We start from the raw sequence: 21,281 nt of genomic DNA on the forward strand, positions 1-21,281 counted from the left end.
CAAAGTTTGAATTTGCAGGGAGGTTGTGGACTACGACCACACCACCTTGAAAGCACCCGATCTCGTTCGATCTCGGAAGTGAAGCAACCTCGGGCTTGGTCAGTACTTGGATGGGTGACCGCCTAGGAATACCAAGTGTTGTAGTAACTTCACTCATCCAAGTACTGACCAAGCCCGAGGTTGCTTAACTTGCGAGATCGAACGAGATCGGGTGCTTTCAACCTGGTGTGGTCGTAGTCCACAACGTCAATGCAAATTCAAACTTTGATCGATACGACCTCGAATTGTGGAGCACTAAAAAAACAAAAAAGTGACTACAACACTTGGTATTCCTAGGCGGTCACCCATCCAAGTACTGACCAAGCCCGAGGCTGCTTAACTTCCGAGATCAAACGAGATCGGGTGCTTTCAACCTGGCGCGGTCGTAGTCCACAACGTCAATGCAAATACGCCCTCGGATTGTGAAGCACTAAAAACAAAACAAAAAAGAGACTACAACACTTGGTATTCCTATGCGGTCACCCATCCAAGTACTGACCAAGCCCGAGGTTGCTGATCTTCCGAGATCGGGTGCTTTCAACCTGGTGTGGTCGTAGTCCAGAACGTCAATGCAAATTCAAACTTTGGGCGATACGACCTCGGATTGTGGAGCACTAAAAACAAAACGAAAAAGTGACTACAACACTTGGTATTCCTAGGCGGTCACCCATCCAAGTACTGACCAAGCCCGAGGTTGCTTAACTGCCGAGATCGAACGAGATCGGGTGCTTTTAACGTGGTGTGGTCGTAGTCCAGAACGTCAATGCAAATTCAAACTTTGAGTGATACGCCCTCGGATTGTGGAGCACTAAAAACAAACCAAAAAAGTGAATACAACACTTGGTATTCCTAGGCGGTCACCCATCCAAGTACTGACCAAGCCCGAGGTTGCTTAACTTCCGAGATCGAACGAGATCGGGTGATTTCAACCTGGTGTGGTCGTAGTCCACAACGTCAATGCAAATTCAAACTTTGATCGATGCGACCTCGGTTTCTCATCCACTAAAAAAACGAGACTACAACACTTGGTATTCCTAGGCGGTCACCCACCCAAGTACTGACCAAGCCCGAGGTTGCTTAACTTCCGAGATCGAACGAGATCGGGTGCTTTCAACCTGGTGTGGTCGTAGTCCACAACGTCAATGCAAATTCAAACTTTGATCGATACGACCTCGAATTGTGGAGCACTAAAAAAACAAAAAAGTGACTACAACACTTGGTATTCCTAGGCGGTCACCCATCCAAGTACTGACCAAGCCCGAGGCTGCTTAACTTCCGAGATCAAACGAGATCGGGTGCTTTCAACCTGGCGCGGTCGTAGTACACAACGTCAATGCAAATACGCCCTCGGATTGTGAAGCACTAAAAACAAAACAAAAAAGAGACTACAACACTTGGTATTCCTAGGCGGTCACCCATCCAAGTACTGACCAAGTCCGAGGTTGCTTAACTTCCGAGATCGAACGAGATCGGGTGCTTTCAACCTGGTGTGGTCGTAGTTAAGAACGTCTCTGCAAATTCAAACTTTGATCGATACGCCCTCGGATTGTGGAGCACTAAAAACAAAACAAAAAACTGACTAGAACACTTGGCATTCCTAGGCGGTCACCCATCCAAGTACTGACCAAGCCCGAGGTTGCTTAACTTCCGAGATAGAACGAGATCGGGTGCTTTCAACCTGGTGTGGTCGTAGTCCACAACGTCAATGCAAATTCAAACTTTGAGCAATACGCCCTCGGATTGTGAAGCACTAAAAACAAAACAAAAAAGAGACTACAACACTTGGTATTCCTAGGCGGTCACCCATCCAAGTACTGACCAAGCCCGAGGCTGCTTAACTTCCGAGATCGAACGAGATCGGGTGCTTTCAACCTGTCGCGTTCGTAGTCCACAACGTCAATGCAAATACGCCCTCGGATTGTGAAGCACTAAAACAAAACAAAAAAGTGACTACAACACTTGGTATTCCTAGGCGGTCACCCATCCAAGTACTGACCAAGCCCGAGGTTGCTGATCTTCCGAGATCGGGTGCTTTCAACCTGGTGTGGTCGTAGTCCAGAACGTCTCCGCAAATTCAAACTTTGGGCGATACGACCTCGGATTGTGGAGCACTAAAAACAAAACGAAAAAGTGACTACAACACTTAGTATTCCTAGGCGGTCACTCATCCAAGTACTGACCAAGCCCGAGGTTGCTTAACTTCCGAGATCGAACGAGATCGGGTGCTTTCAACCTGGTGTGGTCGTAGTCCACAACGTCAATGCAAATTCAAACTTTGATCGGTACGACCTCGAATTGTGGAGCACTAAAAAAACAAAAAAGTGACTACAACACTTGGTATTCCTAGGCGGTCACCCATCCAAGTACTGACCAAGCCCGAGGCTGCTTAACTTCCGAGATCAAACGAGATCGGGTGCTTTCAACCTGGCGCGGTCGTAGTCCACAACGTCAATGCAAATACGACCTCGGATTGTGAAACACTAAAAACAAAACAAAAAAGCGACTACAACACTTGGTATTCCTAGGCGGTCACCCATCCAAGTACTGACCAAGCCCGAGGTTGCTGATCTTCCGAGATCGGGTGCTTTCAACCTGGTGTGGTCGTAGTCCAGAACGTCAATGCAAATTCAAACTTTGGGCGATACGACCTCGGATTGTGGAGCACTAAAAACAAAACGAAAAAGTGACCACAACACTTGGTATTCCTAGGCGGTCACCCATCCAAGTACTGACCAAGCCCGAGGTTGCTCAACTGCCGAGATCGAACGAGATCGGGTGCTTTCAACGTGGTGTGGTCGTAGTCCAGAACGTCAAAGCAAATTGAAATTTTGAGTGATACGCCCTCGGATTGTGGAGCACTAAAAACAAACCAAAAAAGTGACTACAACACTTGGTATTCCTAGGCGGTCACCCATCCAAGTACTGACCAAGCCCGAGGTTGCTTAACTTCCGAGATCGAACGAGATCGGGTGATTTCAACCTGGTGTGGTCGTAGTCCACAACGTCAATGCAAATTCAAACTTTGATCGATGCGACCTCGGTTTCTCATCCACTAAAAAAACGAGACTACAACACTTGGTATTCCTAGGCGGTCACCCATCCAAGTACTGACCAAGCCCGAGGTTGCTTAACTTCCGAGATCGAACGAGATCGGGTGCTTTCAACCTGGTGTGGTCGTAGTCCACAACGTCAATGCAAATTCAAACTTTGATCGATACGACCTCGAATTGTGGAGCACTAAAAAAACAAAAAAGTGACTACAACACTTGGTATTCCTAGGCGGTCACCCATCCAAGTACTGACCAAGCCCGAGGTTGCTTAACTGCCGAGATCGAACGAGATCGGGTGCTTTCAACGTGGTGTGGTCGTAGTCCAGAACGTCAAAGCAAATTGAAATTTTGAGTGATACGCCCTCGGATTGTGGAGCACTAAAAACAAACCAAAAAAGTGAATACAACACTTGGTATTCCTAGGCGGTCACCCATCCAAGTACTGACCAAGCCCGAGGTTGCTTAACTTCCGAGATCGAACGAGATCGGGTGCTTTCAACCTGGTGTGGTCGTAGTCCAGAACGTCAATGCAAATTCAAACTTTGATCGATACGACCTCGAATTGTGGAGCACTAAAAAAACAAAAAAGTGACTACAACACTTGGTATTCCTAGGCGGTCACCCATCCAAGTACTGACCAAGCCCGAGGTTGCTTAACTGCCGAGATCGAACGAGATCGGGTGCTTTCAACGTGGTGTGGTCGTAGTCCAGAACGTCAATGCAAATTCAAACTTTGAGTGATACGCCCTCGGATTGTGGAGCACTAAAAACAAACCAAAAAAGTGAATACAACACTTGGTATTCCTAGGCGGTCACCCATCCAAGTACTGACCAAGCCCGAGGTTGCTTAACTTCCGAGATCGAACGAGATCGGGTGATTTCAACCTGGTGTGGTCGTAGTCCACAACGTCAATGCAAATTCAAACTTTGATCGATGCGACCTCGGTTTCTCATCCACTAAAAAAACGAGACTACAACACTTGGTATTCCTAGGCGGTCACCCACCCAAGTACTGACCAAGCCCGAGGTTGCTTAACTTCCGAGATCGAACGAGATCGGGTGCTTTCAACCTGGTGTGGTCGTAGTCCACAACGTCAATGCAAATTCAAACTTTGATCGATACGACCTCGAATTGTGGAGCACTAAAAAAACAAAAAAGTGACTACAACACTTGGTATTCCTAGGCGGTCACCCATCCAAGTACTGACCAAGCCCGAGGCTGCTTAACTTCCGAGATCAAACGAGATCGGGTGCTTTCAACCTGGCGCGGTCGTAGTACACAACGTCAATGCAAATACGCCCTCGGATTGTGAAGCACTAAAAAAAAACAAAAAAGAGACTACAACACTTGGTCTTCCTAGGCGGTCACCCATCCAAGTACTGACCAAGTCCGAGGTTGCTTAACTTCCGAGATCGAACGAGATCGGGTGCTTTCAACCTGGTGTGGTCGTAGTTAAGAACGTCTCTGCAAATTCAAACTTTGATCGATACGCCCTCGGATTGTGGAGCACTAAAAACAAAACAAAAAACTGACTACAACACTTGGCATTCCTAGGCGGTCACCCATCCAAGTACTGACCAAGCCCGAGGTTGCTTAACTTCCGAGATAGAACGAGATCGGGTGCTTTCAACCTGGTGTGGTCGTAGTCCACAACGTCAATGCAAATTCAAACTTTGAGCAATACGCCCTCGGATTGTGAAGCACTAAAAACAAAACAAAAAAGAGACTACAACACTTGGTATTCCTAGGCGGTCACCCATCCAAGTACTGACCAAGCCCGAGGCTGCTTAACTTCCGAGATCGAACGAGATCGGGTGCTTTCAACCTGTCGCGTTCGTAGTCCACAACGTCAATGCAAATACGCCCTCGGATTGTGAAGCACTAAAACAAAACAAAAAAGTGACTACAACACTTGGTATTCCTAGGCGGTCACCCATCCAAGTACTGACCAAGCCCGAGGTTGCTGATCTTCCGAGATCGGGTGCTTTCAACCTGGTGTGGTCGTAGTCCAGAACGTCTCCGCAAATTCAAACTTTGGGCGATACGACCTCGGATTGTGGAGCACTAAAAACAAAACGAAAAAGTGACTACAACACTTAGTATTCCTAGGCGGTCACTCATCCAAGTACTGACCAAGCCCGAGGTTGCTTAACTTCCGAGATCGAACGAGATCGGGTGCTTTCAACCTGGTGTGGTCGTAGTCCACAACGTCAATGCAAATTCAAACTTTGATCGGTACGACCTCGAATTGTGGAGCACTAAAAAAACAAAAAAGTGACTACAACACTTGGTATTCCTAGGCGGTCACCCATCCAAGTACTGACCAAGCCCGAGGCTGCTTAACTTCCGAGATCAAACGAGATCGGGTGCTTTCAACCTGGCGCGGTCGTAGTCCACAACGTCAATGCAAATACGACCTCGGATTGTGAAGCACTAAAAACAAAACAAAAAAGCGACTACAACACTTGGTATTCCTAGGCGGTCACCCATCCAAGTACTGACCAAGCCCGAGGTTGCTGATCTTCCGAGATCGGGTGCTTTCAACCTGGTGTGGTCGTAGTCCAGAACGTCAATGCAAATTCAAACTTTGGGCGATACGACCTCGGATTGTGGAGCACTAAAAACAAAACGAAAAAGTGACCACAACACTTGGTATTCCTAGGCGGTCACCCATCCAAGTACTGACCAAGCCCGAGGTTGCTCAACTGCCGAGATCGAACGAGATCGGGTGCTTTCAACGTGGTGTGGTCGTAGTCCAGAACGTCAAAGCAAATTGAAATTTTGAGTGATACGCCCTCGGATTGTGGAGCACTAAAAACAAACCAAAAAAGTGAATACAACACTTGGTATTCCTAGGCGGTCACCCATCCAAGTACTGACCAAGCCCGAGGTTGCTTAACTTCCGAGATCGAACGAGATCGGGTGATTTCAACCTGGTGTGGTCGTAGTCCACAACGTCAATGCAAATTCAAACTTTGATCGATGCGACCTCGGTTTCTCATCCACTAAAAAAACGAGACTACAACACTTGGTATTCCTAGGCGGTCACCCATCCAAGTACTGACCAAGCCCGAGGTTGCTTAACTTCCGAGATCGAACGAGATCGGGTGCTTTCAACCTGGTGTGGTCGTAGTCCACAACGTCAATGCAAATTCAAACTTTGATCGATACGACCTCGAATTGTGGAGCACTAAAAAAACAAAAAAGTGACTACAACACTTGGTATTCCTAGGCGGTCACCCATCCAAGTACTGACCAAGCCCGAGGTTGCTTAACTGCCGAGATCGAACGAGATCGGGTGCTTTCAACGTGGTGTGGTCGTAGTCCAGAACGTCAAAGCAAATTGAAATTTTGAGTGATACGCCCTCGGATTGTGGAGCACTAAAAACAAACCAAAAAAGTGAATACAACACTTGGTATTCCTAGGCGGTCACCCATCCAAGTACTGACCAAGCCCGAGGTTGCTTAACTTCCGAGATCGAACGAGATCGGGTGCTTTCAACCTGGTGTGGTCGTAGTCCACAACGTCAATGCAAATTCAAACTTTGATCGATACGACCTCGAATTGTGGAGCACTAAAAACAAAACGAAAAAGTGACTACAACACTTGGTATTCCTAGGCGGTCACCCATCCAAGTACTGACCAAGCCCGAGGTTGCTTAACTGCCGAGATCGAACGAGATCGGGTGCTTTCAACGTGGTGTGGTCGTAGTCCAGAACGTCAAAGCAAATTGAAATTTTGAGTGATACGCCCTCGGATTCTGGAGCACTAAAAACAAACCAAAAAAGTGAATACAACACTTGGTATTCCTAGGCGGTCACCCATCCAAGTACTGACCAAGCCCGAGGTTGCTTAACTTCCGAGATCGAACGAGATCGGGTGATTTCAACCTGATGTGGTCGTAGTCCACAACGTCAATGCAAATTCAAACTTTGATCGATGCGACCTCGGTTTCTCATCCACTAAAAAAACGAGACTACAACACTTGGTATTCCTAGGCGGTCACCCATCCAAGTACTGACCAAGCCCGAGGTTGCTTAACTTCCGAGATCGAACGAGATCGGGTGCTTTCAACCTGGTGTGGTCGTAGTCCACAACGTCAATGCAAATTCAAACTTTGATCGATACGACCTCGAATTGTGGAGCACTAAAAAAACAAAAAAGTGACTACAACACTTGGTATTCCTAGGCGGTCACCCATCCAAGTACTGACCAAGCCCGAGGCTGCTTAACTTCCGAGATCAAACGAGATCGGGTGCTTTCAACCTGGCGCGGTCGTAGTCCACAACGTCAATGCAAATACGCCCTCGGATTGTGAAGCACTAAAAACAAAACAAAAAAGAGACTACAACACTTGGTATTCCTAGGCGGTCACCCATCCAAGTACTGACCAAGTCCGAGGTTGCTTAACTTCCGAGATCGAACGAGATCGGGTGCTTTCAACCTGGTGTGGTCGTAGTTAAGAACCTGTCTGCAAATTCAAACTTTGATCGATACGCCCTCGGATTGTGGAGCACTAAAAACAAACCAAAAAAGTGAATACAACACTTGGTATTCCTAGGCGGTCACCCATCCAAGTACTGACCAAGCCCGAGGTTGCTTAACTTCCGAGATCGAACGAGATCGGGTGATTTCAACCTGGTGTGGTCGTAGTCCACAACGTCAATGCAAATTCAAACTTTGATCGATGCGACCTCGGTTTCTCATCCACTAAAAAAACGAGACTACAACACTTGGTATTCCTAGGCGGTCACCCATCCAAGTACTGACCAAGCCCGAGGTTGCTTAACTTCCGAGATCGAACGAGATCGGGTGCTTTCAACCTGGTGTGGTCGTAGTCCACAACGTCAATGCAAATTCAAACTTTGATCGATACGACCTCGAATTGTGGAGCACTAAAAAAACAAAAAAGTGACTACAACACTTGGTATTCCTAGGCGGTCACCCATCCAAGTACTGACCAAGCCCGAGGTTGCTTAACTGCCGAGATCGAACGAGATCGGGTGCTTTCAACGTGGTGTGGTCGTAGTCCAGAACGTCAAAGCAAATTGAAATTTTGAGTGATACGCCCTCGGATTGTGGAGCACTAAAAACAAACCAAAAAAGTGAATACAACACTTGGTATTCCTAGGCGGTCACCCATCCAAGTACTGACCAAGCCCGAGGTTGCTTAACTTCCGAGATCGAACGAGATCGGGTGCTTTCAACCTGGTGTGGTCGTAGTCCAGAACGTCAATGCAAATTCAAACTTTGATCGATACGACCTCGAATTGTGGAGCACTAAAAAAACAAAAAAGTGACTACAACACTTGGTATTCCTAGGCGGTCACCCATCCAAGTACTGACCAAGCCCGAGGTTGCTTAACTGCCGAGATCGAACGAGATCGGGTGCTTTCAACGTGGTGTGGTCGTAGTCCAGAACGTCAATGCAAATTCAAACTTTGAGTGATACGCCCTCGGATTGTGGAGCACTAAAAACAAACCAAAAAAGTGAATACAACACTTGGTATTCCTAGGCGGTCACCCATCCAAGTACTGACCAAGCCCGAGGTTGCTTAACTTCCGAGATCGAACGAGATCGGGTGATTTCAACCTGGTGTGGTCGTAGTCCACAACGTCAATGCAAATTCAAACTTTGATCGATGCGACCTCGGTTTCTCATCCACTAAAAAAACGAGACTACAACACTTGGTATTCCTAGGCGGTCACCCACCCAAGTACTGACCAAGCCCGAGGTTGCTTAACTTCCGAGATCGAACGAGATCGGGTGCTTTCAACCTGGTGTGGTCGTAGTCCACAACGTCAATGCAAATTCAAACTTTGATCGATACGACCTCGAATTGTGGAGCACTAAAAAAACAAAAAAGTGACTACAACACTTGGTATTCCTAGGCGGTCACCCATCCAAGTACTGACCAAGCCCGAGGCTGCTTAACTTCCGAGATCAAACGAGATCGGGTGCTTTCAACCTGGCGCGGTCGTAGTACACAACGTCAATGCAAATACGCCCTCGGATTGTGAAGCACTAAAAAAAAACAAAAAAGAGACTACAACACTTGGTATTCCTAGGCGGTCACCCATCCAAGTACTGACCAAGTCCGAGGTTGCTTAACTTCCGAGATCGAACGAGATCGGGTGCTTTCAACCTGGTGTGGTCGTAGTTAAGAACGTCTCTGCAAATTCAAACTTTGATCGATACGCCCTCGGATTGTGGAGCACTAAAAACAAAACAAAAAACTGACTACAACACTTGGCATTCCTAGGCGGTCACCCATCCAAGTACTGACCAAGCCCGAGGTTGCTTAACTTCCGAGATAGAACGAGATCGGGTGCTTTCAACCTGGTGTGGTCGTAGTCCACAACGTCAATGCAAATTCAAACTTTGAGCAATACGCCCTCGGATTGTGAAGCACTAAAAACAAAACAAAAAAGAGACTACAACACTTGGTATTCCTAGGCGGTCACCCATCCAAGTACTGACCAAGCCCGAGGCTGCTTAACTTCCGAGATCGAACGAGATCGGGTGCTTTCAACCTGTCGCGTTCGTAGTCCACAACGTCAATGCAAATACGCCCTCGGATTGTGAAGCACTAAAACAAAACAAAAAAGTGACTACAACACTTGGTATTCCTAGGCGGTCACCCATCCAAGTACTGACCAAGCCCGAGGTTGCTGATCTTCCGAGATCGGGTGCTTTCAACCTGGTGTGGTCGTAGTCCAGAACGTCTCCGCAAATTCAAACTTTGGGCGATACGACCTCGGATTGTGGAGCACTAAAAACAAAACGAAAAAGTGACTACAACACTTAGTATTCCTAGGCGGTCACTCATCCAAGTACTGACCAAGCCCGAGGTTGCTTAACTTCCGAGATCGAACGAGATCGGGTGCTTTCAACCTGGTGTGGTCGTAGTCCACAACGTCAATGCAAATTCAAACTTTGATCGGTACGACCTCGAATTGTGGAGCACTAAAAAAACAAAAAAGTGACTACAACACTTGGTATTCCTAGGCGGTCACCCATCCAAGTACTGACCAAGCCCGAGGCTGCTTAACTTCCGAGATCAAACGAGATCGGGTGCTTTCAACCTGGCGCGGTCGTAGTCCACAACGTCAATGCAAATACGACCTCGGATTGTGAAGCACTAAAAACAAAACAAAAAAGCGACTACAACACTTGGTATTCCTAGGCGGTCACCCATCCAAGTACTGACCAAGCCCGAGGTTGCTGATCTTCCGAGATCGGGTGCTTTCAACCTGGTGTGGTCGTAGTCCAGAACGTCAATGCAAATTCAAACTTTGGGCGATACGACCTCGGATTGTGGAGCACTAAAAACAAAACGAAAAAGTGACCACAACACTTGGTATTCCTAGGCGGTCACCCATCCAAGTACTGACCAAGCCCGAGGTTGCTCAACTGCCGAGATCGAACGAGATCGGGTGCTTTCAACGTGGTGTGGTCGTAGTCCAGAACGTCAAAGCAAATTGAAATTTTGAGTGATACGCCCTCGGATTGTGGAGCACTAAAAACAAACCAAAAAAGTGAATACAACACTTGGTATTCCTAGGCGGTCACCCATCCAAGTACTGACCAAGCCCGAGGTTGCTTAACTTCCGAGATCGAACGAGATCGGGTGATTTCAACCTGGTGTGGTCGTAGTCCACAACGTCAATGCAAATTCAAACTTTGATCGATGCGACCTCGGTTTCTCATCCACTAAAAAAACGAGACTACAACACTTGGTATTCCTAGGCGGTCACCCATCCAAGTACTGACCAAGCCCGAGGTTGCTTAACTTCCGAGATCGAACGAGATCGGGTGCTTTCAACCTGGTGTGGTCGTAGTCCACAACGTCAATGCAAATTCAAACTTTGATCGATACGACCTCGAATTGTGGAGCACTAAAAAAACAAAAAAGTGACTACAACACTTGGTATTCCTAGGCGGTCACCCATCCAAGTACTGACCAAGCCCGAGGTTGCTTAACTGCCGAGATCGAACGAGATCGGGTGCTTTCAACGTGGTGTGGTCGTAGTCCAGAACGTCAAAGCAAATTGAAATTTTGAGTGATACGCCCTCGGATTGTGGAGCACTAAAAACAAACCAAAAAAGTGAATACAACACTTGGTATTCCTAGGCGGTCACCCATCCAAGTACTGACCAAGCCCGAGGTTGCTTAACTTCCGAGATCGAACGAGATCGGGTGCTTTCAACCTGGTGTGGTCGTAGTCCACAACGTCAATGCAAATTCAAACTTTGATCGATACGACCTCGAATTGTGGAGCACTAAAAACAAAACGAAAAAGTGACTACAACACTTGGTATTCCTAGGCGGTCACCCATCCAAGTACTGACCAAGCCCGAGGTTGCTTAACTGCCGAGATCGAACGAGATCGGGTGCTTTCAACGTGGTGTGGTCGTAGTCCAGAACGTCAAAGCAAATTGAAATTTTGAGTGATACGCCCTCGGATTCTGGAGCACTAAAAACAAACCAAAAAAGTGAATACAACACTTGGTATTCCTAGGCGGTCACCCATCCAAGTACTGACCAAGCCCGAGGTTGCTTAACTTCCGAGATCGAACGAGATCGGGTGATTTCAACCTGATGTGGTCGTAGTCCACAACGTCAATGCAAATTCAAACTTTGATCGATGCGACCTCGGTTTCTCATCCACTAAAAAAACGAGACTACAACACTTGGTATTCCTAGGCGGTCACCCATCCAAGTACTGACCAAGCCCGAGGTTGCTTAACTTCCGAGATCGAACGAGATCGGGTGCTTTCAACCTGGTGTGGTCGTAGTCCACAACGTCAATGCAAATTCAAACTTTGATCGATACGACCTCGAATTGTGGAGCACTAAAAAAACAAAAAAGTGACTACAACACTTGGTATTCCTAGGCGGTCACCCATCCAAGTACTGACCAAGCCCGAGGCTGCTTAACTTCCGAGATCAAACGAGATCGGGTGCTTTCAACCTGGCGCGGTCGTAGTCCACAACGTCAATGCAAATACGCCCTCGGATTGTGAAGCACTAAAAACAAAACAAAAAAGAGACTACAACACTTGGTATTCCTAGGCGGTCACCCATCCAAGTACTGACCAAGTCCGAGGTTGCTTAACTTCCGAGATCGAACGAGATCGGGTGCTTTCAACCTGGTGTGGTCGTAGTTAAGAACCTGTCTGCAAATTCAAACTTTGATCGATACGCCCTCGGATTGTGGAGCACCAAAAACAAAACAAAAAACTGACTACAACACTTGGCATTCCTAGGCGGTCACCCATCCAAGCACTGACCAAGCCCGAGGTTGCTTAACTTCCGAGATAGAACGAGATCGGGTGCTTTCAACCTGGTGTGGTCGTAGTCCACAACGTCAATGCAAATTCAAACATTGATCGATACGACCTCGGATTCTGGAGCACTAAAAAAACAAAAAAGTGACTACAACACTTGGTATTCCTAGGCGGTCACCCATCCAAGTACTGACCAAGCCCGAGGCTGCTTAACTTCCGAGATCGAACGAGATCGGGTGCTTTCAACCTGTCGCGTTCGTAGTCCACAACGTCAATGCAAATACGCCCTCGGATTGTGAAGCACTAAAACAAAACAAAAAAGTGACTACAACACTTGGTATTCCTAGGCGGTCACCCATCCAAGTACTGACCAAGCCCGAGGTTGCTGATCTTCCGAGATCGGGTGCTTTCAACCTGGTGTGGTCGTAGTCCAGAACGTCTCCGCAAATTCAAACTTTGGGCGATACGACCTCGGATTGTGGAGCACTAAAAACAAAACGAAAAAGTGAGTACAACACTTAGTATTCCTAGGCGGTCACCCATCCAAGTACTGACCAAGCCCGAGGTTGCTTAACTGTCGAGATCGAACGAGATCGGGTGCTTTCAACCTGGTGTGGTCGTAGTTAAGAACCTGTCTGCAAATTCAAACTTTGATCGATACGACCCCGGATTGTGGAGCACTAAAAACAAAACAAAAACCTGACTACAACACTTGGCATTCCTAGGCGGTCACCCATCCAAGCACTGACCAAGCCCGAGGTTGCTTAACTTCCGAGATCGAACGAGATCGGGTGCTTTCAACCTGGTGTGGTCGTAGTGCAGAACGTCAATGCAAATTCAAACTTTGAGCGATACGACCTCGGATTGTGGAACACTAAAAAAACAAAAAAGTGACTACAACACTTGGTATTCCTAGGCGGTCACCCATCCAAGTACTGACCAAGCCCGAGGGTGCTTAACTTCCGAGATCGAACGAGATCGGGTGCTTTCAACCTGGTGTGGTCGTAGTCCAGAACGTCTCTTCAAATTAAAGCTTCGGTCGATACGACCTCGGATTGTGGACTACTAAACACAAAACAAAAAAGTGACTACAACACTTGGTATTCCTAGGCGGTCACCCATCCAAGTACTGACCAAGCCGGAGGTTGCTTAACTTCCGAGATCGAACGAGATCGGGTGCTTTCGACCTGGTGTGGTCGTAGTCCAAAACGTCTCTTCAAATTGAAGGTTTGATCGATATGACCTCGGATTGTGGACTACTAAAAACAAAACAAAAAACTGACTACAACACTTGGTATTCCTAGGCGGTCACCCATCCAAGTACTGACCAAGCCCGAGGTTGCTTAACTTCCGAGATCGAACGAGATCGGGTGCTTTCAACCTGCTGTGGTCGTAGTCCACAACGTCAATGCAAATTGAAACTTTGATCGATACGCCCTCGGATTGTGAAGCACTAAAAACAAAACAAAAAAGTGACTACAACACTTGGTATTCCTAGGCGGTCACCCATCCAAGTACTGACCAAGCCCGAGGTTGCTGATCTTCCGAGATCGGGTGCTTTCAACCTGGTGTGGTCGTAGTCCAGAACGTCTCCGCAAATTCAAACTTTGGGCGATACGACCTCGGATTGTGGAGCACTAAAAACAAAACGAAAAAGTGAGTACAACACTTAGTATTCCTAGGCGGTCACCCATCCAAGTACTGACCAAGCCCGAGGTTGCTTAACTGTCGAGATCGAACGAGATCGGGTGCTTTCAACCTGGTGTGGTCGTAGTTAAGAACCTGTCTGCAAATTCAAACTTTGATCGATACGACCCCGGATTGTGGAGCACTAAAAACAAAACAAAAACCTGACTACAACACTTGGCATTCCTAGGCGGTCACCCATCCAAGCACTGACCAAGCCCGAGGTTGCTTAACTTCCGAGATCGAACGAGATCGGGTGCTTTCAACCTGGTGTGGTCGTAGTGCAGAACGTCAATGCAAATTCAAACTTTGAGCGATACGACCTCGGATTGTGGAACACTAAAAAAACAAAAAAGTGACTACAACACTTGGTATTCCTAGGCGGTCACCCATCCAAGTACTGACCAAGCCCGAGGGTGCTTAACTTCCGAGATCGAACGAGATCGGGTGCTTTCAACCTGGTGTGGTCGTAGTCCAGAACGTCTCTTCAAATTAAAGCTTCGGTCGATACGACCTCGGATTGTGGACTACTAAACACAAAACAAAAAAGTGACTACAACACTTGGTATTCCTAGGCGGTCACCCATCCAAGTACTGACCAAGCCGGAGGTTGCTTAACTTCCGAGATCGAACGAGATCGGGTGCTTTCGACCTGGTGTGGTCGTAGTCCAAAACGTCTCTTCAAATTGAAGGTTTGATCGATATGACCTCGGATTGTGGACTACTAAAAACAAAACAAAAAACTGACTACAACACTTGGTATTCCTAGGCGGTCACCCATCCAAGTACTGACCAAGCCCGAGGTTGCTTAACTTCCGAGATCGAACGAGATCGGGTGCTTTCAACCTGCTGTGGTCGTAGTCCACAACGTCAATGCAAATTGAAACTTTGATCGATACGCCCTCGGATTGTGAAGCACTAAAAACAAAACAAAAAAGTGACTACAACACTTGGTATTCCTAGGCGGTCACCCATCCAAGTACTGACCAAGCCCGAGGTTGCTTAACTTCCGAGATCGAACGAGATCGGGTGCTTTCAACCTGCTGTGGTCGTAGTCCAGAACGTCTCTGCAAATTCAAACTTTGGGCGATACGACCTCGGAATGTGGAGCACTAAAAACAAAACAAAAAAGTGACTACAACACTTGGTATTCCTAGGCGGTCACCCATCCAAGTACTGACCAAGCCCGAGGGTGCTTAACTTCCGAGATCGAACGAGATCGGGTGCTTTCAACCTGGTGTGGTCGTAGTCGAGAACGTCTCTGTAAATTCAAACTTTGGGCGATACGACCTCGGATTGTGGAGCACTAAAAACAAAACAAAAAAGTGACTACAACACTTGGTATTCCTAGGCGGTCACCCATCCAAGTACTGACCAAGCCCGAGGTTGCTTAACTTCCGAGATCGAACGAGATCGGGTGCTTTCAACCTGGTGTGGTCGTAGTCCACAACGTCAATGCAAATTGAAACTTTGATCGATACGACCTCGAATTGTGGAGCACTAAAAAAACAAAAAAGTGACTACAACACTTGGTATTCCTAGGCGGTCACCCATCCAAGTACTGACCAAGCCCGAGGCTGCTTAACTTCCGAGATCAAACGAGATCGGGTGCTTTCAACCTGGCGCGGTCGTAGTACACAACGTCAATGCAAATACGCCCTCGGATTGTGAAGCACTAAAAACAAAACAAAAAAGAGACTACAACACTTGGTATTCCTAGGCGGTCACCCATCCAAGTACTGACCAAGTCCGAGGTTGCTTAACTTCCGAGATCGAACGAGATCGGGTGCTTTCAACCTGGTGTGGTCGTAGTTAAGAACGTCTCTGCAAATTCAAACTTTGATCGATACGCCCTCGGATTGTGGAGCACTAAAAACAAAACAAAAAACTGACTACAACACTTGGCATTCCTAGGCGGTCACCCATCCAAGCACTGACCAAGCCCGAGGTTGCTTAACTTCCGAGATAGAACGAGATCGGGTGCTTTCAACCTGGTGTGGTCGTAGTCCACAACGTCAATGCAAATTCAAACTTTGAGCAATACGCCCTCGGATTGTGAAGCACTAAAAACAAAACAAAAAAGAGACTACAACACTTGGTATTCCTAGGCGGTCACCCATCCAAGTACTGACCAAGTCCGAGGTTGCTTAACTTCCGAGATCGAACGAGATCGGGTGCTTTCAACCTGGTGTGGTCGTAGTCCACAACGTCAATGCAAATTCAAACATTGATCGATACGACCTCGGATTCTGGAGCACTAAAAAAACAAAAAAGTGACTACAACACTTGGTATTCCTAGGCGGTCACCCATCCAAGTACTGACCAAGCCCGAGGCTGCTTAACTTCCGAGATCGAACGAGATCGGGTGCTTTCAACCTGTCGCGTTCGTAGTCCACAACGTCAATGCAAATACGCCCTCGGATTGTGAAGCACTAAAACAAAACAAAAAAGTGACTACAACACTTGGTATTCCTAGGCGGTCACCCATCCAAGTACTGACCAAGCCCGAGGTTGCTGATCTTCCGAGATCGGGTGCTTTCAACCTGGTGTGGTCGTAGTCCAGAACGTCTCCGCAAATTCAAACTTTGGGCGATACGACCTCGGATTGTGGAGCACTAAAAACAAAACGAAAAAGTGACTACAACACTTAGTATTCCTAGGCGGTCACTCATCCAAGTACTGACCAAGCCCGAGGTTGCTTAACTTCCGAGATCGAACGAGATCGGGTGCTTTCAACCTGGTGTGGTCGTAGTCCACAACGTCAATGCAAATTCAAACTTTGATCGGTACGACCTCGAATTGTGGAGCACTAAAAAAACAAAAAAGTGACTACAACACTTGGTATTCCTAGGCGGTCACCCATCCAAGTACTGACCAAGCCCGAGGCTGCTTAACTTCCGAGATCAAACGAGATCGGGTGCTTTCAACCTGGCGCGGTCGTAGTCCACAACGTCAATGCAAATACGCCCTCGGATTGTGAAGCACTAAAAACAAAACAAAAAAGCGACTACAACACTTGGTATTCCTAGGCGGTCACCCATCCAAGTACTGACCAAGCCCGAGGTTGCTGATCTTCCGAGATCGGGTGCTTTCAACCTGGTGTGGTCGTAGTCCACAACGTCAATGCAAATTCAAACTTTGGGCGATACGACCTCGGATTGTGGAGCACTAAAAACAAAACGTAAAAGTGACTACAACACTTGGTATTCCTAGGCGGTCACCCATCCAAGTACTGACCAAGCCCGAGGTTGCTTAACTGCCGAGATCGAACGAGATCGGGTGCTTTCAACGTGGTGTGGTCGTAGTCCAGAACGTCAAAGCAAATTGAAATTTTGAGTGATACGCCCTCGGATTGTGGAGCACTAAAAACAAACCAAAAAAGTGAATACAACACTTGGTATTCCTAGGCGGTCACCCATCCAAGTACTGACCAAGCCGGAGGTTGCTTAACTTCCGAGATCGAACGAGATCGGGTGATTTCAACCTGGTGTGGTCGTAGTCCACAACGTCAATGCAAATTCAAACTTTGATCGATGCGACCTCGGTTTCTCATCCACTAAAAAAACGAGACTACAACACTTGGTATTCCTAGGCGGTCACCCATCCAAGTACTGACCAAGCCCGAGGTTGCTTAACTTCCGAGATCGAACGAGATCGGGTGCTTTCAACCTGGTGTGGTCGTAGTCCACAACGTCAATGCAAATTCAAACTTTGATCGATACGACCTCGAATTGTGGAGCACTAAAAAAACAAAAAAGTGACTACAACACTTGGTATTCCTAGGCGGTCACCCATCCAAGTACTGACCAAGCCCGAGGCTGCTTAACTTCCGAGATCAAACGAGATCGGGTGCTTTCAACCTGGCGCGGTCGTAGTCCACAACGTCAATGCAAATACGCCCTCGGATTGTGAAGCACTAAAAACAAAACAAAAAAGAGACTACAACACTTGGTATTCCTAGGCGGTCACCCATCCAAGTACTGACCAAGTCCGAGGTTGCTTAACTTCCGAGATCGAACGAGATCGGGTGCTTTCAACCTGGTGTGGTCGTAGTTAAGAACCTGTCTGCAAATTCAAACTTTGATCGATACGCCCTCGGATTGTGGAGCACCAAAAACAAAACAAAAAACTGACTACAACACTTGGCATTCCTAGGCGGTCACCCATCCAAGTACTGACCAAGCCCGAGGTTGCTTAACTTCCGAGATCGAACGAGATCGGGTGCTTTCAACCTGGTGTGGTCGTAGTCCACAACGTCAATGCAAATTCAAACTTTGAGCAATACGCCCTCGGATTGTGAAGCACTAAAAACAAAACAAAAAAGAGACTACAACACTTGGTATTCCTAGGCGGTCACCCATCCAAGTACTGACCAAGTCCGAGGTTGCTTAACTTCCGAGATCGAACGAGATCGGGTGCTTTCAACCTGGTGTGGTCGTAGTCCATAACGTCAATGCAAATTCAAACATTGATCGATACGACCTCGGATTCTGGAGCACTAAAAAAACAAAAAAGTGACTACAACACTTGGTATTCCTAGGCGGTCACCCATCCAAGTACTGACCAAGCCCGAGGCTGCTTAACTTCCGAGATCGAACGAGATCGGGTGCTTTCAACCTGTCGCGTTCGTAGTCCACAACGTCAATGCAAATACGCCCTCGGATTGTGAAGCACTAAAACAAAACAAAAAAGTGACTACAACACTTGGTATTCCTAGGCGGTCACCCATCCAAGTACTGACCAAGCCCGAGGTTGCTGATCTTCCGAGATCGGGTGCTTTCAACCTGGTGTGGTCGTAGTCCAGAACGTCTCCGCAAATTCAAACTTTGGGCGATACGACCTCGGATTGTGGAGCACTAAAAACAAAACGAAAAAGTGACTACAACACTTAGTATTCCTAGGCGGTCACCCATCCAAGTACTGACCAAGCCCGAGGTTGCTTAACTTCCGAGATCGAACGAGATCGGGTGCTTTCAACCTGGTGTGGTCGTAGTTAAGAACCTGTCTGCAAATTCAAACTTTGATCGATACGACCCCGGATTGTGGAGCACTAAAAACAAAACAAAAACCTGACTACAACACTTGGCATTCCTAGGCGGTCACCCATCCAAGCACTGACCAAGCCCGAGGTTGCTTAACTTCCGAGATCGAACGAGATCGGGTGCTTTCAACCTGGTGTGGTCGTAGTGCAGAACGTCAATGCAAATTCAAACTTTGAGCGATACGACCTCGGATTGTGGAACACTAAAAAAACAAAAAAGTGACTACAACACTTGGTATTCCTAGGCGGTCACCCATCCAAGTACTGACCAAGCCCGAGGGTGCTTAACTTCCGAGATCGAACGAGATCGGGTGCTTTCAACCTGGTGTGGTCGTAGTCCAGAACGTCTCTTCAAATTAAAGCTTCGGTCGATACGACCTCGGATTGTGGACTACTAAACACAAAACAAAAAAGTGACTACAACACTTGGTATTCCTAGGCGGTCACCCATCCAAGTACTGACCAAGCCGGAGGTTGCTTAACTGCCGAGATCGAACGAGATAGGGTGCTTTCGACCTGGTGTGGTCGTAGTCCAAAACGTCTCTTCAAATTGAAGGTTTGATCGATATGACCTCGGATTGTGGACTACTAAAAACAAAACAAAAAACTGACTACAACACTTGGTATTCCTAGGCGGTCACCCATCCAAGTACTGACCAAGCCCGAGGTTGCTTAACTTCCGAGATCGAACGAGATCGGGTGCTTTCAAACTGCTGTGGTCGTAGTCCACAACGTCAATGCAAATTGAAACTTTGATCGATACGCCCTCGGATTGTGAAGCACTAAAAACAAAACAAAAAAGTGACTACAACACTTGGTATTCCTAGGCGGTCACCCATCCAAGTACTGACCAAGCCCGAGGTTGCTTAACTTCCGAGATCGAACGAGATCGGGTGCTTTCAACCTGCTGTGGTCGTAGTCCAGAACGTCTCTGCAAATTCAAACTTTGGGCGATACGACCTCGGAATGTGGAGCACTAAAAACAAAACAAAAAAGTGACTACAACACTTGGTATTCCTAGGCGGTCACCCATCCAAGTACTGACCAAGCCCGAGGGTGCTTAACTTCCGAGATCGAACGAGATCGGGTGCTTTCAACCTGGTGTGGTCGTAGTCGAGAACGTCTCTGTAAATTCAAACTTTGCGCGATACGACCTCGGATTCTGGAGCACTAAAAAAACAAAAAAGAGACTACAACACTTGGTATTCCTAGGCGGTCACCCATCCAAGTACTGACCAAGCCCGAGGTTGCTTAACTTCCGAGATCGAACGAGATCGGGTGCTTTCAACCTGGTGTGGTCGTGGTCCATAAGGTCAATGCAAATTCAAACTTTGATCGATACGACCTCGGATTGTGGAGCACTAAAAAAACAAAAAAGTGACTACAACACTTGGTATTCCTAGGCGGTCACCCATCCAAGTACTGACCAAGCCCGAGGTTGCTTAACTTCCGAGATCGAACGAGATCGGGTGATTTCAACCTGGTGTGGTCGTAGTCCAGAACGTCAATGCAAATTCAAACTTTGAGCGATGCGACCTCGCTTTCTCATCCACTAAAAAAAACGAGACTACAACACTTGGTATTCCTAGGCGGTCACCCATCCAAGTACTGACCAAGCCCGAGGTTGCTTAACTTCCGAGATCGAACGAGATCGGGTGCTTTCAACCTGGTGTGGTCGTAGTCCACAACGTCTCTGCAAATTCAAACTTTGGGCGATACGACCTCGGATTGTGGAGCACAAAAAACGAAACAAAAAAGCGACTACAACACTTGGTATTCCTAGGCGGTCACCCATCCAAGTACTGACCAAGCCCGAGGTTGCTTAACTTCAGAGATCGAACGAGATCGGGTGCTTTCAACCTGGTGTGGTCGTAGTGCAGAACGTCAATGCAAATTCAAACTTTGAGCGATACGACCTCGGATTGTGGAACACTAAAAAAACAAAAAAGTGACTACAACACTTGGTATTCCTAGGCGGTCACCCATCCAAGTACTGACCAAGCCCGAGGGTGCTTAACTTCCGAGATCGAACGAGATCGGGTGCTTTCAACCTGGTGTGGTCGTAGTCCAGAACGTCTCTTCAAATTAAAGCTTCGTTCGATACGACCTCGGATTGTGGACTACTAAAAACAAAACAAAAAAGTGACTACAACACTTGGTATTCCTAGGCG

The 21,281-nt window shown here is 47.3% G+C and overlaps 93 non-coding genes and 19 pseudogenes across 93 annotated transcripts; 1 reads left to right on the forward strand and 111 right to left on the reverse strand.

Moving 5' to 3' along the window:
* Positions 1–28: 28 nt before the first annotated feature.
* Positions 29–147, forward strand: LOC145208309 (5S ribosomal RNA). The gene has a single exon (XR_013854629.1). It is a non-coding gene; the product is annotated as a 5S ribosomal RNA (ribosomal RNA).
* A 164-nt stretch (positions 148–311) lies between these two features.
* Positions 312–430, reverse strand: LOC145208266 (5S ribosomal RNA). Its single transcript, XR_013854588.1, has one exon. It is a non-coding gene; the product is annotated as a 5S ribosomal RNA (ribosomal RNA).
* Positions 431–489: 59 nt separating this feature from the next.
* Positions 490–598, reverse strand: LOC145208318 (5S ribosomal RNA; annotated as a pseudogene).
* Positions 599–673: 75 nt separating this feature from the next.
* Positions 674–792, reverse strand: LOC145208297 (5S ribosomal RNA). The gene has a single exon (XR_013854618.1). It is a non-coding gene; the product is annotated as a 5S ribosomal RNA (ribosomal RNA).
* Positions 793–867: 75 nt separating this feature from the next.
* LOC145208365 (5S ribosomal RNA) lies at positions 868–986 on the reverse strand. The gene has a single exon (XR_013854665.1). It is a non-coding gene; the product is annotated as a 5S ribosomal RNA (ribosomal RNA).
* A 66-nt stretch (positions 987–1,052) lies between these two features.
* Positions 1,053–1,171, reverse strand: LOC145208300 (5S ribosomal RNA). The gene has a single exon (XR_013854621.1). It is a non-coding gene; the product is annotated as a 5S ribosomal RNA (ribosomal RNA).
* Positions 1,172–1,243: 72 nt separating this feature from the next.
* LOC145208293 (5S ribosomal RNA) lies at positions 1,244–1,362 on the reverse strand. The gene has a single exon (XR_013854614.1). It is a non-coding gene; the product is annotated as a 5S ribosomal RNA (ribosomal RNA).
* Positions 1,363–1,421: 59 nt separating this feature from the next.
* Positions 1,422–1,540, reverse strand: LOC145208353 (5S ribosomal RNA). Its single transcript, XR_013854654.1, has one exon. It is a non-coding gene; the product is annotated as a 5S ribosomal RNA (ribosomal RNA).
* Positions 1,541–1,615: 75 nt separating this feature from the next.
* Positions 1,616–1,734, reverse strand: LOC145208308 (5S ribosomal RNA). The gene has a single exon (XR_013854628.1). It is a non-coding gene; the product is annotated as a 5S ribosomal RNA (ribosomal RNA).
* Positions 1,735–1,809: 75 nt separating this feature from the next.
* On the reverse strand, positions 1,810–1,928 carry LOC145208310 (5S ribosomal RNA; annotated as a pseudogene).
* Positions 1,929–1,986: 58 nt separating this feature from the next.
* On the reverse strand, positions 1,987–2,095 carry LOC145208319 (5S ribosomal RNA; annotated as a pseudogene).
* Positions 2,096–2,170: 75 nt separating this feature from the next.
* On the reverse strand, positions 2,171–2,289 carry LOC145208275 (5S ribosomal RNA). Its single transcript, XR_013854596.1, has one exon. It is a non-coding gene; the product is annotated as a 5S ribosomal RNA (ribosomal RNA).
* A 72-nt stretch (positions 2,290–2,361) lies between these two features.
* LOC145208267 (5S ribosomal RNA) lies at positions 2,362–2,480 on the reverse strand. The gene has a single exon (XR_013854589.1). It is a non-coding gene; the product is annotated as a 5S ribosomal RNA (ribosomal RNA).
* A 59-nt stretch (positions 2,481–2,539) lies between these two features.
* Positions 2,540–2,648, reverse strand: LOC145208327 (5S ribosomal RNA; annotated as a pseudogene).
* A 75-nt stretch (positions 2,649–2,723) lies between these two features.
* LOC145208303 (5S ribosomal RNA) lies at positions 2,724–2,842 on the reverse strand. The gene has a single exon (XR_013854623.1). It is a non-coding gene; the product is annotated as a 5S ribosomal RNA (ribosomal RNA).
* A 75-nt stretch (positions 2,843–2,917) lies between these two features.
* LOC145208336 (5S ribosomal RNA) lies at positions 2,918–3,036 on the reverse strand. The gene has a single exon (XR_013854637.1). It is a non-coding gene; the product is annotated as a 5S ribosomal RNA (ribosomal RNA).
* A 66-nt stretch (positions 3,037–3,102) lies between these two features.
* On the reverse strand, positions 3,103–3,221 carry LOC145208259 (5S ribosomal RNA). The gene has a single exon (XR_013854581.1). It is a non-coding gene; the product is annotated as a 5S ribosomal RNA (ribosomal RNA).
* A 72-nt stretch (positions 3,222–3,293) lies between these two features.
* On the reverse strand, positions 3,294–3,412 carry LOC145208374 (5S ribosomal RNA). The gene has a single exon (XR_013854673.1). It is a non-coding gene; the product is annotated as a 5S ribosomal RNA (ribosomal RNA).
* Positions 3,413–3,487: 75 nt separating this feature from the next.
* LOC145208340 (5S ribosomal RNA) lies at positions 3,488–3,606 on the reverse strand. The gene has a single exon (XR_013854640.1). It is a non-coding gene; the product is annotated as a 5S ribosomal RNA (ribosomal RNA).
* A 72-nt stretch (positions 3,607–3,678) lies between these two features.
* LOC145208375 (5S ribosomal RNA) lies at positions 3,679–3,797 on the reverse strand. The gene has a single exon (XR_013854674.1). It is a non-coding gene; the product is annotated as a 5S ribosomal RNA (ribosomal RNA).
* Positions 3,798–3,872: 75 nt separating this feature from the next.
* On the reverse strand, positions 3,873–3,991 carry LOC145208366 (5S ribosomal RNA). The gene has a single exon (XR_013854666.1). It is a non-coding gene; the product is annotated as a 5S ribosomal RNA (ribosomal RNA).
* Positions 3,992–4,057: 66 nt separating this feature from the next.
* Positions 4,058–4,176, reverse strand: LOC145208312 (5S ribosomal RNA). The gene has a single exon (XR_013854630.1). It is a non-coding gene; the product is annotated as a 5S ribosomal RNA (ribosomal RNA).
* A 72-nt stretch (positions 4,177–4,248) lies between these two features.
* Positions 4,249–4,367, reverse strand: LOC145208294 (5S ribosomal RNA). Its single transcript, XR_013854615.1, has one exon. It is a non-coding gene; the product is annotated as a 5S ribosomal RNA (ribosomal RNA).
* Positions 4,368–4,425: 58 nt separating this feature from the next.
* LOC145208352 (5S ribosomal RNA) lies at positions 4,426–4,544 on the reverse strand. Its single transcript, XR_013854653.1, has one exon. It is a non-coding gene; the product is annotated as a 5S ribosomal RNA (ribosomal RNA).
* A 75-nt stretch (positions 4,545–4,619) lies between these two features.
* On the reverse strand, positions 4,620–4,738 carry LOC145208283 (5S ribosomal RNA). The gene has a single exon (XR_013854604.1). It is a non-coding gene; the product is annotated as a 5S ribosomal RNA (ribosomal RNA).
* A 75-nt stretch (positions 4,739–4,813) lies between these two features.
* Positions 4,814–4,932, reverse strand: LOC145208311 (5S ribosomal RNA; annotated as a pseudogene).
* A 58-nt stretch (positions 4,933–4,990) lies between these two features.
* Positions 4,991–5,099, reverse strand: LOC145208320 (5S ribosomal RNA; annotated as a pseudogene).
* Positions 5,100–5,174: 75 nt separating this feature from the next.
* On the reverse strand, positions 5,175–5,293 carry LOC145208276 (5S ribosomal RNA). The gene has a single exon (XR_013854597.1). It is a non-coding gene; the product is annotated as a 5S ribosomal RNA (ribosomal RNA).
* Positions 5,294–5,365: 72 nt separating this feature from the next.
* Positions 5,366–5,484, reverse strand: LOC145208268 (5S ribosomal RNA). The gene has a single exon (XR_013854590.1). It is a non-coding gene; the product is annotated as a 5S ribosomal RNA (ribosomal RNA).
* Positions 5,485–5,543: 59 nt separating this feature from the next.
* On the reverse strand, positions 5,544–5,652 carry LOC145208328 (5S ribosomal RNA; annotated as a pseudogene).
* A 75-nt stretch (positions 5,653–5,727) lies between these two features.
* LOC145208304 (5S ribosomal RNA) lies at positions 5,728–5,846 on the reverse strand. Its single transcript, XR_013854624.1, has one exon. It is a non-coding gene; the product is annotated as a 5S ribosomal RNA (ribosomal RNA).
* Positions 5,847–5,921: 75 nt separating this feature from the next.
* LOC145208367 (5S ribosomal RNA) lies at positions 5,922–6,040 on the reverse strand. The gene has a single exon (XR_013854667.1). It is a non-coding gene; the product is annotated as a 5S ribosomal RNA (ribosomal RNA).
* Positions 6,041–6,106: 66 nt separating this feature from the next.
* Positions 6,107–6,225, reverse strand: LOC145208335 (5S ribosomal RNA). The gene has a single exon (XR_013854636.1). It is a non-coding gene; the product is annotated as a 5S ribosomal RNA (ribosomal RNA).
* Positions 6,226–6,297: 72 nt separating this feature from the next.
* On the reverse strand, positions 6,298–6,416 carry LOC145208376 (5S ribosomal RNA). The gene has a single exon (XR_013854675.1). It is a non-coding gene; the product is annotated as a 5S ribosomal RNA (ribosomal RNA).
* A 75-nt stretch (positions 6,417–6,491) lies between these two features.
* LOC145208341 (5S ribosomal RNA) lies at positions 6,492–6,610 on the reverse strand. The gene has a single exon (XR_013854641.1). It is a non-coding gene; the product is annotated as a 5S ribosomal RNA (ribosomal RNA).
* Positions 6,611–6,685: 75 nt separating this feature from the next.
* LOC145208377 (5S ribosomal RNA) lies at positions 6,686–6,804 on the reverse strand. Its single transcript, XR_013854676.1, has one exon. It is a non-coding gene; the product is annotated as a 5S ribosomal RNA (ribosomal RNA).
* Positions 6,805–6,879: 75 nt separating this feature from the next.
* Positions 6,880–6,998, reverse strand: LOC145208280 (5S ribosomal RNA). The gene has a single exon (XR_013854601.1). It is a non-coding gene; the product is annotated as a 5S ribosomal RNA (ribosomal RNA).
* A 66-nt stretch (positions 6,999–7,064) lies between these two features.
* Positions 7,065–7,183, reverse strand: LOC145208348 (5S ribosomal RNA). The gene has a single exon (XR_013854648.1). It is a non-coding gene; the product is annotated as a 5S ribosomal RNA (ribosomal RNA).
* A 72-nt stretch (positions 7,184–7,255) lies between these two features.
* LOC145208269 (5S ribosomal RNA) lies at positions 7,256–7,374 on the reverse strand. Its single transcript, XR_013854591.1, has one exon. It is a non-coding gene; the product is annotated as a 5S ribosomal RNA (ribosomal RNA).
* A 59-nt stretch (positions 7,375–7,433) lies between these two features.
* LOC145208354 (5S ribosomal RNA) lies at positions 7,434–7,552 on the reverse strand. The gene has a single exon (XR_013854655.1). It is a non-coding gene; the product is annotated as a 5S ribosomal RNA (ribosomal RNA).
* Positions 7,553–7,627: 75 nt separating this feature from the next.
* Positions 7,628–7,746, reverse strand: LOC145208368 (5S ribosomal RNA). Its single transcript, XR_013854668.1, has one exon. It is a non-coding gene; the product is annotated as a 5S ribosomal RNA (ribosomal RNA).
* A 66-nt stretch (positions 7,747–7,812) lies between these two features.
* Positions 7,813–7,931, reverse strand: LOC145208360 (5S ribosomal RNA). Its single transcript, XR_013854660.1, has one exon. It is a non-coding gene; the product is annotated as a 5S ribosomal RNA (ribosomal RNA).
* A 72-nt stretch (positions 7,932–8,003) lies between these two features.
* LOC145208260 (5S ribosomal RNA) lies at positions 8,004–8,122 on the reverse strand. Its single transcript, XR_013854582.1, has one exon. It is a non-coding gene; the product is annotated as a 5S ribosomal RNA (ribosomal RNA).
* A 75-nt stretch (positions 8,123–8,197) lies between these two features.
* LOC145208342 (5S ribosomal RNA) lies at positions 8,198–8,316 on the reverse strand. The gene has a single exon (XR_013854642.1). It is a non-coding gene; the product is annotated as a 5S ribosomal RNA (ribosomal RNA).
* Positions 8,317–8,388: 72 nt separating this feature from the next.
* LOC145208261 (5S ribosomal RNA) lies at positions 8,389–8,507 on the reverse strand. Its single transcript, XR_013854583.1, has one exon. It is a non-coding gene; the product is annotated as a 5S ribosomal RNA (ribosomal RNA).
* A 75-nt stretch (positions 8,508–8,582) lies between these two features.
* Positions 8,583–8,701, reverse strand: LOC145208369 (5S ribosomal RNA). Its single transcript, XR_013854669.1, has one exon. It is a non-coding gene; the product is annotated as a 5S ribosomal RNA (ribosomal RNA).
* A 66-nt stretch (positions 8,702–8,767) lies between these two features.
* LOC145208323 (5S ribosomal RNA) lies at positions 8,768–8,886 on the reverse strand. Its single transcript, XR_013854631.1, has one exon. It is a non-coding gene; the product is annotated as a 5S ribosomal RNA (ribosomal RNA).
* A 72-nt stretch (positions 8,887–8,958) lies between these two features.
* Positions 8,959–9,077, reverse strand: LOC145208295 (5S ribosomal RNA). The gene has a single exon (XR_013854616.1). It is a non-coding gene; the product is annotated as a 5S ribosomal RNA (ribosomal RNA).
* A 58-nt stretch (positions 9,078–9,135) lies between these two features.
* Positions 9,136–9,254, reverse strand: LOC145208356 (5S ribosomal RNA). The gene has a single exon (XR_013854656.1). It is a non-coding gene; the product is annotated as a 5S ribosomal RNA (ribosomal RNA).
* Positions 9,255–9,329: 75 nt separating this feature from the next.
* Positions 9,330–9,448, reverse strand: LOC145208284 (5S ribosomal RNA). The gene has a single exon (XR_013854605.1). It is a non-coding gene; the product is annotated as a 5S ribosomal RNA (ribosomal RNA).
* A 75-nt stretch (positions 9,449–9,523) lies between these two features.
* On the reverse strand, positions 9,524–9,642 carry LOC145208313 (5S ribosomal RNA; annotated as a pseudogene).
* A 58-nt stretch (positions 9,643–9,700) lies between these two features.
* Positions 9,701–9,809, reverse strand: LOC145208321 (5S ribosomal RNA; annotated as a pseudogene).
* A 75-nt stretch (positions 9,810–9,884) lies between these two features.
* On the reverse strand, positions 9,885–10,003 carry LOC145208278 (5S ribosomal RNA). The gene has a single exon (XR_013854599.1). It is a non-coding gene; the product is annotated as a 5S ribosomal RNA (ribosomal RNA).
* Positions 10,004–10,075: 72 nt separating this feature from the next.
* On the reverse strand, positions 10,076–10,194 carry LOC145208271 (5S ribosomal RNA). The gene has a single exon (XR_013854592.1). It is a non-coding gene; the product is annotated as a 5S ribosomal RNA (ribosomal RNA).
* Positions 10,195–10,253: 59 nt separating this feature from the next.
* LOC145208329 (5S ribosomal RNA) lies at positions 10,254–10,362 on the reverse strand (annotated as a pseudogene).
* A 75-nt stretch (positions 10,363–10,437) lies between these two features.
* Positions 10,438–10,556, reverse strand: LOC145208305 (5S ribosomal RNA). Its single transcript, XR_013854625.1, has one exon. It is a non-coding gene; the product is annotated as a 5S ribosomal RNA (ribosomal RNA).
* Positions 10,557–10,631: 75 nt separating this feature from the next.
* Positions 10,632–10,750, reverse strand: LOC145208370 (5S ribosomal RNA). Its single transcript, XR_013854670.1, has one exon. It is a non-coding gene; the product is annotated as a 5S ribosomal RNA (ribosomal RNA).
* A 66-nt stretch (positions 10,751–10,816) lies between these two features.
* LOC145208372 (5S ribosomal RNA) lies at positions 10,817–10,935 on the reverse strand. Its single transcript, XR_013854671.1, has one exon. It is a non-coding gene; the product is annotated as a 5S ribosomal RNA (ribosomal RNA).
* A 72-nt stretch (positions 10,936–11,007) lies between these two features.
* On the reverse strand, positions 11,008–11,126 carry LOC145208262 (5S ribosomal RNA). Its single transcript, XR_013854584.1, has one exon. It is a non-coding gene; the product is annotated as a 5S ribosomal RNA (ribosomal RNA).
* A 75-nt stretch (positions 11,127–11,201) lies between these two features.
* On the reverse strand, positions 11,202–11,320 carry LOC145208343 (5S ribosomal RNA). Its single transcript, XR_013854644.1, has one exon. It is a non-coding gene; the product is annotated as a 5S ribosomal RNA (ribosomal RNA).
* A 75-nt stretch (positions 11,321–11,395) lies between these two features.
* LOC145208263 (5S ribosomal RNA) lies at positions 11,396–11,514 on the reverse strand. The gene has a single exon (XR_013854585.1). It is a non-coding gene; the product is annotated as a 5S ribosomal RNA (ribosomal RNA).
* A 75-nt stretch (positions 11,515–11,589) lies between these two features.
* On the reverse strand, positions 11,590–11,708 carry LOC145208281 (5S ribosomal RNA). The gene has a single exon (XR_013854602.1). It is a non-coding gene; the product is annotated as a 5S ribosomal RNA (ribosomal RNA).
* A 66-nt stretch (positions 11,709–11,774) lies between these two features.
* LOC145208265 (5S ribosomal RNA) lies at positions 11,775–11,893 on the reverse strand. Its single transcript, XR_013854587.1, has one exon. It is a non-coding gene; the product is annotated as a 5S ribosomal RNA (ribosomal RNA).
* Positions 11,894–11,965: 72 nt separating this feature from the next.
* LOC145208272 (5S ribosomal RNA) lies at positions 11,966–12,084 on the reverse strand. The gene has a single exon (XR_013854593.1). It is a non-coding gene; the product is annotated as a 5S ribosomal RNA (ribosomal RNA).
* Positions 12,085–12,143: 59 nt separating this feature from the next.
* LOC145208357 (5S ribosomal RNA) lies at positions 12,144–12,262 on the reverse strand. Its single transcript, XR_013854657.1, has one exon. It is a non-coding gene; the product is annotated as a 5S ribosomal RNA (ribosomal RNA).
* Positions 12,263–12,337: 75 nt separating this feature from the next.
* Positions 12,338–12,456, reverse strand: LOC145208299 (5S ribosomal RNA). Its single transcript, XR_013854620.1, has one exon. It is a non-coding gene; the product is annotated as a 5S ribosomal RNA (ribosomal RNA).
* A 72-nt stretch (positions 12,457–12,528) lies between these two features.
* LOC145208314 (5S ribosomal RNA) lies at positions 12,529–12,647 on the reverse strand (annotated as a pseudogene).
* Positions 12,648–12,705: 58 nt separating this feature from the next.
* LOC145208322 (5S ribosomal RNA) lies at positions 12,706–12,814 on the reverse strand (annotated as a pseudogene).
* Positions 12,815–12,889: 75 nt separating this feature from the next.
* LOC145208306 (5S ribosomal RNA) lies at positions 12,890–13,008 on the reverse strand. Its single transcript, XR_013854626.1, has one exon. It is a non-coding gene; the product is annotated as a 5S ribosomal RNA (ribosomal RNA).
* Positions 13,009–13,083: 75 nt separating this feature from the next.
* Positions 13,084–13,202, reverse strand: LOC145208290 (5S ribosomal RNA). Its single transcript, XR_013854610.1, has one exon. It is a non-coding gene; the product is annotated as a 5S ribosomal RNA (ribosomal RNA).
* A 72-nt stretch (positions 13,203–13,274) lies between these two features.
* LOC145208345 (5S ribosomal RNA) lies at positions 13,275–13,393 on the reverse strand. The gene has a single exon (XR_013854645.1). It is a non-coding gene; the product is annotated as a 5S ribosomal RNA (ribosomal RNA).
* Positions 13,394–13,468: 75 nt separating this feature from the next.
* On the reverse strand, positions 13,469–13,587 carry LOC145208287 (5S ribosomal RNA). Its single transcript, XR_013854607.1, has one exon. It is a non-coding gene; the product is annotated as a 5S ribosomal RNA (ribosomal RNA).
* Positions 13,588–13,662: 75 nt separating this feature from the next.
* LOC145208361 (5S ribosomal RNA) lies at positions 13,663–13,781 on the reverse strand. Its single transcript, XR_013854661.1, has one exon. It is a non-coding gene; the product is annotated as a 5S ribosomal RNA (ribosomal RNA).
* A 75-nt stretch (positions 13,782–13,856) lies between these two features.
* LOC145208324 (5S ribosomal RNA) lies at positions 13,857–13,965 on the reverse strand (annotated as a pseudogene).
* A 75-nt stretch (positions 13,966–14,040) lies between these two features.
* LOC145208307 (5S ribosomal RNA) lies at positions 14,041–14,159 on the reverse strand. The gene has a single exon (XR_013854627.1). It is a non-coding gene; the product is annotated as a 5S ribosomal RNA (ribosomal RNA).
* Positions 14,160–14,234: 75 nt separating this feature from the next.
* LOC145208291 (5S ribosomal RNA) lies at positions 14,235–14,353 on the reverse strand. Its single transcript, XR_013854612.1, has one exon. It is a non-coding gene; the product is annotated as a 5S ribosomal RNA (ribosomal RNA).
* A 72-nt stretch (positions 14,354–14,425) lies between these two features.
* Positions 14,426–14,544, reverse strand: LOC145208346 (5S ribosomal RNA). Its single transcript, XR_013854646.1, has one exon. It is a non-coding gene; the product is annotated as a 5S ribosomal RNA (ribosomal RNA).
* A 75-nt stretch (positions 14,545–14,619) lies between these two features.
* LOC145208288 (5S ribosomal RNA) lies at positions 14,620–14,738 on the reverse strand. The gene has a single exon (XR_013854608.1). It is a non-coding gene; the product is annotated as a 5S ribosomal RNA (ribosomal RNA).
* A 75-nt stretch (positions 14,739–14,813) lies between these two features.
* On the reverse strand, positions 14,814–14,932 carry LOC145208362 (5S ribosomal RNA). Its single transcript, XR_013854662.1, has one exon. It is a non-coding gene; the product is annotated as a 5S ribosomal RNA (ribosomal RNA).
* A 75-nt stretch (positions 14,933–15,007) lies between these two features.
* LOC145208363 (5S ribosomal RNA) lies at positions 15,008–15,126 on the reverse strand. Its single transcript, XR_013854663.1, has one exon. It is a non-coding gene; the product is annotated as a 5S ribosomal RNA (ribosomal RNA).
* A 75-nt stretch (positions 15,127–15,201) lies between these two features.
* On the reverse strand, positions 15,202–15,320 carry LOC145208347 (5S ribosomal RNA). Its single transcript, XR_013854647.1, has one exon. It is a non-coding gene; the product is annotated as a 5S ribosomal RNA (ribosomal RNA).
* Positions 15,321–15,395: 75 nt separating this feature from the next.
* On the reverse strand, positions 15,396–15,514 carry LOC145208331 (5S ribosomal RNA). Its single transcript, XR_013854632.1, has one exon. It is a non-coding gene; the product is annotated as a 5S ribosomal RNA (ribosomal RNA).
* A 72-nt stretch (positions 15,515–15,586) lies between these two features.
* LOC145208296 (5S ribosomal RNA) lies at positions 15,587–15,705 on the reverse strand. The gene has a single exon (XR_013854617.1). It is a non-coding gene; the product is annotated as a 5S ribosomal RNA (ribosomal RNA).
* A 59-nt stretch (positions 15,706–15,764) lies between these two features.
* On the reverse strand, positions 15,765–15,883 carry LOC145208358 (5S ribosomal RNA). Its single transcript, XR_013854658.1, has one exon. It is a non-coding gene; the product is annotated as a 5S ribosomal RNA (ribosomal RNA).
* Positions 15,884–15,958: 75 nt separating this feature from the next.
* Positions 15,959–16,077, reverse strand: LOC145208301 (5S ribosomal RNA). Its single transcript, XR_013854622.1, has one exon. It is a non-coding gene; the product is annotated as a 5S ribosomal RNA (ribosomal RNA).
* Positions 16,078–16,152: 75 nt separating this feature from the next.
* Positions 16,153–16,271, reverse strand: LOC145208332 (5S ribosomal RNA). Its single transcript, XR_013854633.1, has one exon. It is a non-coding gene; the product is annotated as a 5S ribosomal RNA (ribosomal RNA).
* Positions 16,272–16,343: 72 nt separating this feature from the next.
* LOC145208315 (5S ribosomal RNA) lies at positions 16,344–16,462 on the reverse strand (annotated as a pseudogene).
* Positions 16,463–16,520: 58 nt separating this feature from the next.
* Positions 16,521–16,629, reverse strand: LOC145208325 (5S ribosomal RNA; annotated as a pseudogene).
* A 75-nt stretch (positions 16,630–16,704) lies between these two features.
* On the reverse strand, positions 16,705–16,823 carry LOC145208279 (5S ribosomal RNA). The gene has a single exon (XR_013854600.1). It is a non-coding gene; the product is annotated as a 5S ribosomal RNA (ribosomal RNA).
* Positions 16,824–16,895: 72 nt separating this feature from the next.
* On the reverse strand, positions 16,896–17,014 carry LOC145208273 (5S ribosomal RNA). The gene has a single exon (XR_013854594.1). It is a non-coding gene; the product is annotated as a 5S ribosomal RNA (ribosomal RNA).
* Positions 17,015–17,073: 59 nt separating this feature from the next.
* On the reverse strand, positions 17,074–17,182 carry LOC145208330 (5S ribosomal RNA; annotated as a pseudogene).
* Positions 17,183–17,257: 75 nt separating this feature from the next.
* LOC145208264 (5S ribosomal RNA) lies at positions 17,258–17,376 on the reverse strand. Its single transcript, XR_013854586.1, has one exon. It is a non-coding gene; the product is annotated as a 5S ribosomal RNA (ribosomal RNA).
* A 75-nt stretch (positions 17,377–17,451) lies between these two features.
* Positions 17,452–17,570, reverse strand: LOC145208298 (5S ribosomal RNA). Its single transcript, XR_013854619.1, has one exon. It is a non-coding gene; the product is annotated as a 5S ribosomal RNA (ribosomal RNA).
* A 66-nt stretch (positions 17,571–17,636) lies between these two features.
* Positions 17,637–17,755, reverse strand: LOC145208277 (5S ribosomal RNA). Its single transcript, XR_013854598.1, has one exon. It is a non-coding gene; the product is annotated as a 5S ribosomal RNA (ribosomal RNA).
* A 72-nt stretch (positions 17,756–17,827) lies between these two features.
* Positions 17,828–17,946, reverse strand: LOC145208274 (5S ribosomal RNA). The gene has a single exon (XR_013854595.1). It is a non-coding gene; the product is annotated as a 5S ribosomal RNA (ribosomal RNA).
* A 59-nt stretch (positions 17,947–18,005) lies between these two features.
* On the reverse strand, positions 18,006–18,124 carry LOC145208359 (5S ribosomal RNA). The gene has a single exon (XR_013854659.1). It is a non-coding gene; the product is annotated as a 5S ribosomal RNA (ribosomal RNA).
* A 75-nt stretch (positions 18,125–18,199) lies between these two features.
* Positions 18,200–18,318, reverse strand: LOC145208334 (5S ribosomal RNA). The gene has a single exon (XR_013854635.1). It is a non-coding gene; the product is annotated as a 5S ribosomal RNA (ribosomal RNA).
* A 75-nt stretch (positions 18,319–18,393) lies between these two features.
* On the reverse strand, positions 18,394–18,512 carry LOC145208333 (5S ribosomal RNA). The gene has a single exon (XR_013854634.1). It is a non-coding gene; the product is annotated as a 5S ribosomal RNA (ribosomal RNA).
* A 72-nt stretch (positions 18,513–18,584) lies between these two features.
* Positions 18,585–18,703, reverse strand: LOC145208316 (5S ribosomal RNA; annotated as a pseudogene).
* Positions 18,704–18,761: 58 nt separating this feature from the next.
* On the reverse strand, positions 18,762–18,870 carry LOC145208326 (5S ribosomal RNA; annotated as a pseudogene).
* A 75-nt stretch (positions 18,871–18,945) lies between these two features.
* Positions 18,946–19,064, reverse strand: LOC145208373 (5S ribosomal RNA). The gene has a single exon (XR_013854672.1). It is a non-coding gene; the product is annotated as a 5S ribosomal RNA (ribosomal RNA).
* Positions 19,065–19,139: 75 nt separating this feature from the next.
* Positions 19,140–19,258, reverse strand: LOC145208292 (5S ribosomal RNA). Its single transcript, XR_013854613.1, has one exon. It is a non-coding gene; the product is annotated as a 5S ribosomal RNA (ribosomal RNA).
* A 72-nt stretch (positions 19,259–19,330) lies between these two features.
* On the reverse strand, positions 19,331–19,449 carry LOC145208349 (5S ribosomal RNA). The gene has a single exon (XR_013854650.1). It is a non-coding gene; the product is annotated as a 5S ribosomal RNA (ribosomal RNA).
* Positions 19,450–19,524: 75 nt separating this feature from the next.
* Positions 19,525–19,643, reverse strand: LOC145208317 (5S ribosomal RNA; annotated as a pseudogene).
* Positions 19,644–19,718: 75 nt separating this feature from the next.
* On the reverse strand, positions 19,719–19,837 carry LOC145208282 (5S ribosomal RNA). The gene has a single exon (XR_013854603.1). It is a non-coding gene; the product is annotated as a 5S ribosomal RNA (ribosomal RNA).
* A 75-nt stretch (positions 19,838–19,912) lies between these two features.
* LOC145208364 (5S ribosomal RNA) lies at positions 19,913–20,031 on the reverse strand. Its single transcript, XR_013854664.1, has one exon. It is a non-coding gene; the product is annotated as a 5S ribosomal RNA (ribosomal RNA).
* Positions 20,032–20,106: 75 nt separating this feature from the next.
* Positions 20,107–20,225, reverse strand: LOC145208350 (5S ribosomal RNA). The gene has a single exon (XR_013854651.1). It is a non-coding gene; the product is annotated as a 5S ribosomal RNA (ribosomal RNA).
* A 72-nt stretch (positions 20,226–20,297) lies between these two features.
* Positions 20,298–20,416, reverse strand: LOC145208339 (5S ribosomal RNA). Its single transcript, XR_013854639.1, has one exon. It is a non-coding gene; the product is annotated as a 5S ribosomal RNA (ribosomal RNA).
* A 72-nt stretch (positions 20,417–20,488) lies between these two features.
* LOC145208337 (5S ribosomal RNA) lies at positions 20,489–20,607 on the reverse strand. The gene has a single exon (XR_013854638.1). It is a non-coding gene; the product is annotated as a 5S ribosomal RNA (ribosomal RNA).
* A 67-nt stretch (positions 20,608–20,674) lies between these two features.
* On the reverse strand, positions 20,675–20,793 carry LOC145208289 (5S ribosomal RNA). The gene has a single exon (XR_013854609.1). It is a non-coding gene; the product is annotated as a 5S ribosomal RNA (ribosomal RNA).
* A 75-nt stretch (positions 20,794–20,868) lies between these two features.
* Positions 20,869–20,987, reverse strand: LOC145208285 (5S ribosomal RNA). The gene has a single exon (XR_013854606.1). It is a non-coding gene; the product is annotated as a 5S ribosomal RNA (ribosomal RNA).
* A 72-nt stretch (positions 20,988–21,059) lies between these two features.
* LOC145208351 (5S ribosomal RNA) lies at positions 21,060–21,178 on the reverse strand. Its single transcript, XR_013854652.1, has one exon. It is a non-coding gene; the product is annotated as a 5S ribosomal RNA (ribosomal RNA).
* Positions 21,179–21,281: the final 103 nt, after the last annotated feature.

Source organism: Phallusia mammillata, unplaced genomic scaffold (genome assembly GCF_965637545.1).
Source record: "Phallusia mammillata unplaced genomic scaffold, kaPhaMamm4.hap1.1 HAP1_SCAFFOLD_229, whole genome shotgun sequence".
Taxonomy (NCBI): Eukaryota; Metazoa; Chordata; class Ascidiacea; order Phlebobranchia; family Ascidiidae; genus Phallusia; species Phallusia mammillata.